Below are 8,614 nucleotides of genomic sequence, written 5' to 3'. Positions count from 1 at the left end.
TGCCCTGCCTGCAGGACATTCACCTCGAATGATGTAGGAACGGGAGCTACCACAGCAGAGACACAACCCACCCAAACAGCTGCCTCTTTACAAGGCTGAGATCTGGCAAGCGCTGCAGCCGTCTCTCAGCGAGTTTCTGCCTTCAGGCTATCAGACTTCTTAACACTTAACTGACAGCTGTAATTAAACATTCGCTCTGTACCCATGCAACATACACTTTATCGGAGCACATCTTATGTTCTGCTTTCCTTTACTATTCCTTATTTATTACACATTTATTACAAAGGTGGGACCGAACCACATTGTTTCAGTTCCAAACCAATTCCAATACACAACTGCCAATGCAGATTCTGATACAAGAGCTCATTTTACTTTAATATAATAAGTAAAAATACACACACTGCATATTTATCTTTATACTGCATCATTTATATTTTAAGCTAGTAAAGAATGTTTAATTAGGCTACTAGAAACATACAAAACGAGGTGGAACAGTTAATCTTCAATGCTGCAAATGGGAAAAAAGCCGTCGTGCGATTGATTGTACAAATAGATTTAAGAAGAAACAGGAGGTTTCTTTTTAGAGACCACCAAAAACTAAACAAGTATTGGGCGCAAGTCACATATGACCAATATCCAATCCGTCAAAAAGGTCTGGATCGGCGCCGATACCAATCCAAATATCATCTCCATTTATTATACTATTATTTACCGTCTTATCCTAGTGTTTTTACTTTGAAAGATTTTTTTGCAGCAGTGAAGCACGCAGCTACCGACTTACAATTAAAGGTGCCAAGAGTCTCTTCGCAATGAAACGCACGCAAGCGAGAAAAGCCAGAGATTTCTCTGAGACAAACAGCATCGGCATTCAACTCACCCACAGTGTCAGCAGACATGGAAGGAATGCAGAAATCAACATCCAACTGGCCGAAAAGCATATTAGTGCATAAAAAAATGGCATTAGTCAGTATTTCCAATGTCACAACAGAAATATCTGAAATCATGGCTAAAAAAAAAAAAAAAAAAAAAAAAACAGGGAATCATAAAAATACAGACAAATCATTCAAGTTTAAGGAAAGACTCAGTTTTAGTACCAAGGACTAATGAAATACCCAGCTGTATTAAACGTCTTACATTAACTTAATGTTAAAACGCCAGCAATATCAAAAGCGCAAGTGATACCAACTGACCTGAAGAGGTTCATATTGTCTCTGATACGTCTTCAGGTTAATCATAAATACCTAAAACCATCCTTAGACACCAGCATCTTAATGATGTTTGAATATCCAGGTTTTTCTTTGGCTGAAAACCATTTCTGAATGTACAGAATATCAAGACAGGTCTATTTCATATGCAACAGCACAGTTCTCAGATTCTTCTTCAGCAAGTTTCTTTGGAGGGACAAACAACGTCTGCAATCTATTACTTTAATCACCAGCTCTTATCATAATTAATAATATCATAATAAGCTTTCGTAAAAGCTTCATTTCTATTAATAGATGTAGTAAATGACAGTAATACGTATCATTTTTAAAGCCTCATTCTTAATAAGGGCATCCCTTGTTCAAAAAGACAAACATTCCAAGCTCACCATTTCTTTAAGAACTGATATCAAGTTGAAAGACAGCAACAAAAGGTCATAACAGAACTTTGCACTGCACCCATAAACTGGCAACAACAGGAAAAAAACCTGAGGACAAAGGATCCAAGGAGCACACATAGTATTCAGTAACAGCACGTGTAACTAAATCAGGGACAGGTAATTCCGGGGAAAATCCTGGAGCTGATCTCCTGTTTAGCCTCCTCTTAGCTGTTGGTTCAAGTAATTCTCAGGTTCAAAATGAGATTTTGTTACTCTATCACACCACCAAGGGATCAATTCTTCAAACAGGATTATATAGGAGTCACTTAAAAAAATCACAGTAACACTTTATGCCCGTTGGACTTGTACAAATATACAGTTCTGGTATATTTTTTTGTGTCATAATATATATATTGACAATTAAAGATGCCAATCACTGGCCACAAAGCCATTTGACTATGACTGAGGGATGGATTCCATGCATTGGAAATCTGTCGTTACTATCACGATTTAGTTAATTGATAATTTTGATAACAAAAAAGGGTTTGGATTTAGGTTAACTCACAAAAATTCACTTATTACCATGGGGGCTTAATTACACACCATTAGTGGAATACAAAAAAAATTTGAACTGCAGAATATGTTGCTGTTTATTATTATTATTATTATTATTATTATTATTATTATTATACATGGGGGCAGCATGGTGGTGCAGTGGTTAGCACTGTTGCCTCACACCTCTGGGACCCGGGTTCGAGTCTCTGCCTGGGTCACATGTGTGTGGAGTTTGCATGTTCTCCCCATGTCGTCGTGGGGTTTCCTCCTGGTACTCCGGTTTCCCCCCACAGTCCAAAAACATGCCTAGGCTAATTGGAGTTGCTAAATTGCCCGTAGGTGTGTATGTGTGAGTGCATGGTGTGTGAGTGTGCCCTGCGATGGGCTGGCCCCCCATCCTGGGTTGTTCCCTGCCTCGTGCCCATTGCTTCCGGGATAGGCTCCGGACCTCCCGCGACCCAGTAGGATAAGCGGTTTGGAAAATGGATGGATGGATTATTATACATGGAGAACAACCCAGTGCAAGTTGTCAAAAATCCAACTACTGAACAGAGCTGTACAGAAAAAAACAAACAAAACACATAAAAGGAAGTGCTACCTGATAGGGAAGGGGGGGGGGGGGGGGGGTTGTTGCCGGGGGTGAAACCAGACGAACTCGCTGCCACAGGTTTCCAGAGGGATGTTATATTATTTACTACTCTGCAGAAAGCGAAAGATCGCTCTGAGGGCCAGATTTAATACTTAGAAACATGTCATGGGCCGGCACTTTGAGAGTCCACAAAGTCAAACATCATCCCTGTGGCAAATAGCTAGTCACTCAATGCAGTCATCGCCATTATTTTCATAGAGGTGTCTTTGGAACTGCATCTAGTGCGATATCAGATTGACACATTGGACCGATGTAGATATTTGTTAAAAATCAAGATAAATCGGCCAATAGAGATACATGTTAATCAATATATCCAGCATCTCTAATCCTAACCTTACTTTTTACTTAGCCAGCTAGTGCTTCCTCGCTTATATAAATGAAGCTTGCCCTGCCATCCTACGCTTTGGAAATTCAGGAACCAGCACTGCTACTTTAAGTGTCTACCTGCAGCACTGGAACATTAGAGCAAGTAATATAGAATTCTTTGTTTTAGCACTTAAGATTGATTCTGATGTCACAGACTGCAGTACTATTGCCACCTGAATAACTGATTCATCACAATATATCTTATTATGTTTTCAGGGCTGTGTGGACACAGATATCTGATCTTTCCGAATAAGATTTGAATCAGTTTTATATGTGGTCCTAGATTGGAAACGTATCTGATTTGTGGTCATGTCTCTCATGAATGAGACTGGTCAGACTGGACTTTGTGTGGTTTTTATGTCCATACGCATACACTGAGCGGTTTTCGGTGATGGCAACTTGCGAAGAACATGTCAGTGTGCACATGTAAGCTGTTTAGGAGGACAGATGGATTCACAGTACAGTTACACAGGTCACTTGTAATTACGAATGTGAACCATCAAGACAGGCAACAATGAGGCTTGTAATGTGAATGTAGCCTGATTCTCAGGGGGGTTTTTTGCAAAAAATGAGGGTTACAGTAACAATAGATTGTTAATTGTTACCACATTATTACAATAAACACATTATTATTTTCATCATCATAATCATTAATAATAGTAACAATTAAAAGCAATAAAGTTTGTTTTTGTGCCAGTCGTGGTGTTGGGTTCGGTCACTGCATACAGTATTGAGATGACTTTCAAAATGCCTGTTACCATCAACTGTCATTGTCAACTCTTATTTAAAATTGCATCACTTCAGCAGTATTTTGCATTATAATGTCCTTAACGCAATGTTAATGGTTTCTCAACTTCAAATGAAAGCATTAAATCCTCATTGATTAAGTAGTAATTTGATTAAGTAGCAATGCAATTCTGAAATGACTCAGATTAAGACAACTGCTAGGCACCATTCAAGCAAGATGTTTTTACTTCTCAACAAAGGAAAGGTGCCCTTTTTACTTCACTGCGAAGATAAACATTGACTAGTCATGCATGGGTGTGTGCCTTCCGTCTGATGCAGTGTCGGAGCAAGATGAAAAGCAAATGAGAAAGAGGATACGCCAACAGGATTTGGGGAAAGGGCATGTGTAGGGCCTCCTGAATCCTTAGACAAGGAAAAATACATGACATTCACATTACGAATGTGTCGGGAGAAATTACGAAGATATAAAGACACAATGCTCAGAGTCTTGGGATGCTTGCTTAATTTCAGAAAATATAGTGGATCTATTGGTTTTATAAGAAATCAATATTTGTTTACAAAAAACATCAAATTCAAAATGACTGGTAGTTTTAAGCAAACGTTTCAAGTAGCAATAAATTGCAATTCTAATTATTATTCTAAAAGATCTATTTCGAGTTAGAGGAGCTCAAAAGTTCGACAATTAGTATCACCTTAACATACAACAGCGAACATGGTGTTTAGTATCCATTTGGAAGCCAATAACTACAATTGCCATTAATAGCAAAATGGCAAGAACATCAAAAAAAAAAAATTATGATGCTTAATAAAAAATAAAAATATCTGTACATGTCTTCCAAACAGACATGTCAGGAAATGCTTATCAGTGGACTTTTGTTATGAAGCCACTAAATTCGCAACATTTTTAGAGTTAAACGGGCATCCCAAGACTTTCTGTGAGCACCATACATTGACATGCAGTCCCTTTCGGCAGGTTGACAAACACTCTGCTAACACTATATTTCAAGCAATAATATATTATATAGTAGTCATGTTCATATGCGGCTTTATTCACATAAACAAATGTATTCAACAAAGTGTGACTTAGATTTAGTGACTGTAATCCTAAAAATGTAACCATATAATTCAATGCTTATTTTGTTTAAATAGCATGTTCCCTAAAATAAGTACCACATAAGAACCTAAATAGCTATATATGATGACTATTGGAACACAGCAAAGCAACAACTAAGAAACAACAAATCATACGCGTCTCATAAATACGAATTGTGTTACCATACAGGCTCAGGCCCACTTGCAGCACCTTCATCAAAAAAGTGGTTGAAAGATGGATGGATATTGCAATAAAATCCCCTGCATTGATTTTGTGTTGTAATAGTATAAGGCTAGATAAGTCAGTACAATTTTTGAAATTCTTGCACACGAAATGTTCATTCCAGAAACACCTATCGAAACGGAAAGGGTGTGGTTCAAAATATTTTCTAACAAACTCTAAAGAATAAAGCAACAGTCTCTTCCTGTTGATACACTATATGTTTCAAAGTTTAAATCTGCTATGTATTCACTTGATTTTACTTAATGAAAAAAACAGTAGAATAACATCAGAAGTTCCACTAAAGATTGCCGAAGTACTCAATTTGCCAGTTTGCTTTACAAGAATTCAAATCTGGTTTTTTTTTTCTGGATTAAGACGACAATTTGTTTAGCTATAGGGAAAGTTTACCTAGTAAAATCCTTGTTCCAGATTTTTACATTGGATTTTCATTGGGTTAATTTTTAAGATCCAAAACCAGAAGAGTAAAATCAACTGTTACACATGAGGTTTTCCAAACATGAAAACAGTATATAAATCAAATTTCAAATTTGTGACAACAAATATATTGTTACAAATAACCTAAAGTTATCAACGACTTACTAAAGTTGTTTTGTTTACAATAACCCATCAAAGCAATTCTTGAATTTTTTAAAATTATATACAATACCTTTAAAACATCAACAGTAATCTAGCTCACTACTTCCTGCCTTTAGAATAAGCCCATAATTGTGCAATCTCACCAGTGCTTCACTGGGAATGAGAACATACTGGGATAACACTGATACTTTTCTACTTATGTCTGACATCGATCGGTTTGTAGTGGTGTAATATTTTTCCCTACAATGTGAACTGCATTTCTGTCAGGATTCCCTTGCGAGAAAGATTCCTTTACATCAGTAAAATAAGCACCACAGCTTTTAAACGCACAGAAGCAGCACAGTCAGGATACAGTAGACTATCTTGAAATTAGCGTGCATTAATGCAATATGCAGGATTACATGTGCAGAAACTGGATGCAGAGTACGGTGTTGAGGTTCCCAATAGTTTTAAAATGTGCATTGATTTATATTCACAAATAAAGAAAGAAAGCGCACAGTTAGAGGGGCCTAGGTCACTTTTCGGCTTGTACATTATTATTTATCCTTAGTATATTTGTATTTAACACCAGGGAAAACAGTACAATACATAAATATTTGCATGATAATCTGCAGCATTTGCAGAAGAGCAAACAAACACTGCACGAGTTTGCACATGCAAAGGATAAACACTTTGTTACATGGCTCTACTGTCTCTAATTGCGCAACCTCAGAATTTATAAAACAATGCTTGAATTGTTCATAATGAACCCCAAGAAACTAAATGAATGAATACAAGAAGCCAAACCGCTCCTGAAACAGAAAATATTTGTGCTGGTGATCTTTAATATTACTTGCGCAATGAAATACTTTGGGTGAAGTATTAAGCTTAAATTAAGGATTCAATAATGTTGAAACCACACATTAAAAGCATTACAACTGGTTAAAAAAAATAATGTAGTGTCATGAATACCGTGTGTCCCAAAATTTTACATTTTGTGCAACATTCTCAATAATTCAATTTGATATTATTATTCGTATATTTAAAGGTCAAGATATTGGGGAATAATTTGGAGAAATTATTCCTTTGATAGGATCATTTTCAGAAGCAGTGTGGGAAAAGTAGAAGAGAAAAACTGCCAGATGATATATACCTCAGACATCATATTATATATTAGAACGAGTCGTCCCCCACTGCTGATATACACTAACAAAATAATAGATCAAGCAATAAGGTTAGTACCTAATAAATTCATTTTCAAAAAATGAGCTGCGAGAGAAAGAATTACAATCATTTCCTTATAAACAAGATCTTACACGTAATGGTATGTTTATTTACATATACAGTACGGGGGTATTCTTTGTCACTATTTTTACGCCGTGTCGTTACCCCCCCTCCCTCCTCCAACTTGTCTTTCTACTTTTAATATACTTTTTTTTTAAGTTTTGCTTAATTCGCCTTCGCATGGGTGTATGCTAACATCACCCTTGATCATTACTGCATACTATCTATCTCAATGAAGTCCAGCATACTCACCCTGTTTACAGAGGCTCGGCTAACTCGTGAAAATAACTAAACAGCTTACATTCCACTACGTACAATTAACATTTAAAAATTTAACGCTGAAATACGACGTCAAAATATTGCTAAGCATGGAACCGCACCTATGCGATAAAAAAAGGAGAATTTCTAAGGACAGCTTAGGAAATTTACGTTTACTTCAAACCAATATATGCGTTGAATTCAACGAACAGATCAAGAAAATACTCACCAGCTTCCTGACCTTCCTAAAAAGTATTTGTATGTATCGTTTCCCCCTTTTTAAAAGCTGGTGTTTCCTCGTTTTAAGCTAACGCACCGTGTTCCTTTACCTGGTTTTAAAAAAAGGGCTGCGTCGCGTTCACTCCCTTCACCTGCGTAATGGCCACCTTATACAAAAAACGTGAAAAACTGGTCAGGCGACTTTTTGTTTGAAGTAGCCTTTAGCGTTTTTTAACCTATTCTCCCTAAATGTAAGATGAACACAGAATTCATCTTGAGAAAACACGCCAGATACATATTTTTAATTTCTCCTTATAAGACAGATCTTACAATCATTATAACCTGTCAAGCATCTGAAGAGGGGAGCGTCAAACAGGCGAACTTATAATCAAATTAGTTACTGTTTTGCATAACACACAAAAAAGGAGAAAATCCTGGCACAATCATTTAGCCACACATCCATCTTAATGTTATGTAGGGAAATTAAGTTTCTCTGTCAGGGATGAGAATGTCCATATTGCTTTTCTTTTGCATTAACTTTAATTTTTTTTGTATTTGTATACTTTCTATATGTTTATGTAAAGTTGGGGGAACGCGAGTCTAAGAATTTCATTACAGGTAACGATACTACATTGTTATCTGTATATGACAATAAAACGTGAAACTTCTGGTTATACATATTTGTAATTTTCTTGCCTGTAAGTACATTCCAGGGTCTTTATTCTGACCATGTTTACATCTTAGGCAATTGCATAGAGAAATAAAAGGTTAACAAACTGCACCCTGAAAGCATTGTTTGGTCATTTGTTTTTTTTTTGTTTTTTGTTTTTTTTCGTGTTTCTTGCAATTTGTGACACATCACAATGGCTAGATACTACTTGCAGTCTAAAAAGACGTTTTCTTTTACCCTCTAATATTTTTATATTGCAGAGGAATGCTTAAAACAAGGCATATTCTGGGCTGGTATTATTATTATGGTTACAATGGACTTTGTCCAGTAATGTGTGATGGAAAACCCGAAGCCCATTCCAGACAGTGTAGGTTAGCTCAGCAGCATCACACC

Source organism: Brienomyrus brachyistius, chromosome 7, assembly GCF_023856365.1.
Source record: "Brienomyrus brachyistius isolate T26 chromosome 7, BBRACH_0.4, whole genome shotgun sequence".
NCBI lineage: Eukaryota > Metazoa > Chordata > Actinopteri > Osteoglossiformes > Mormyridae > Brienomyrus > Brienomyrus brachyistius.
Note: the sequence above shows the minus strand (reverse complement) of the source record.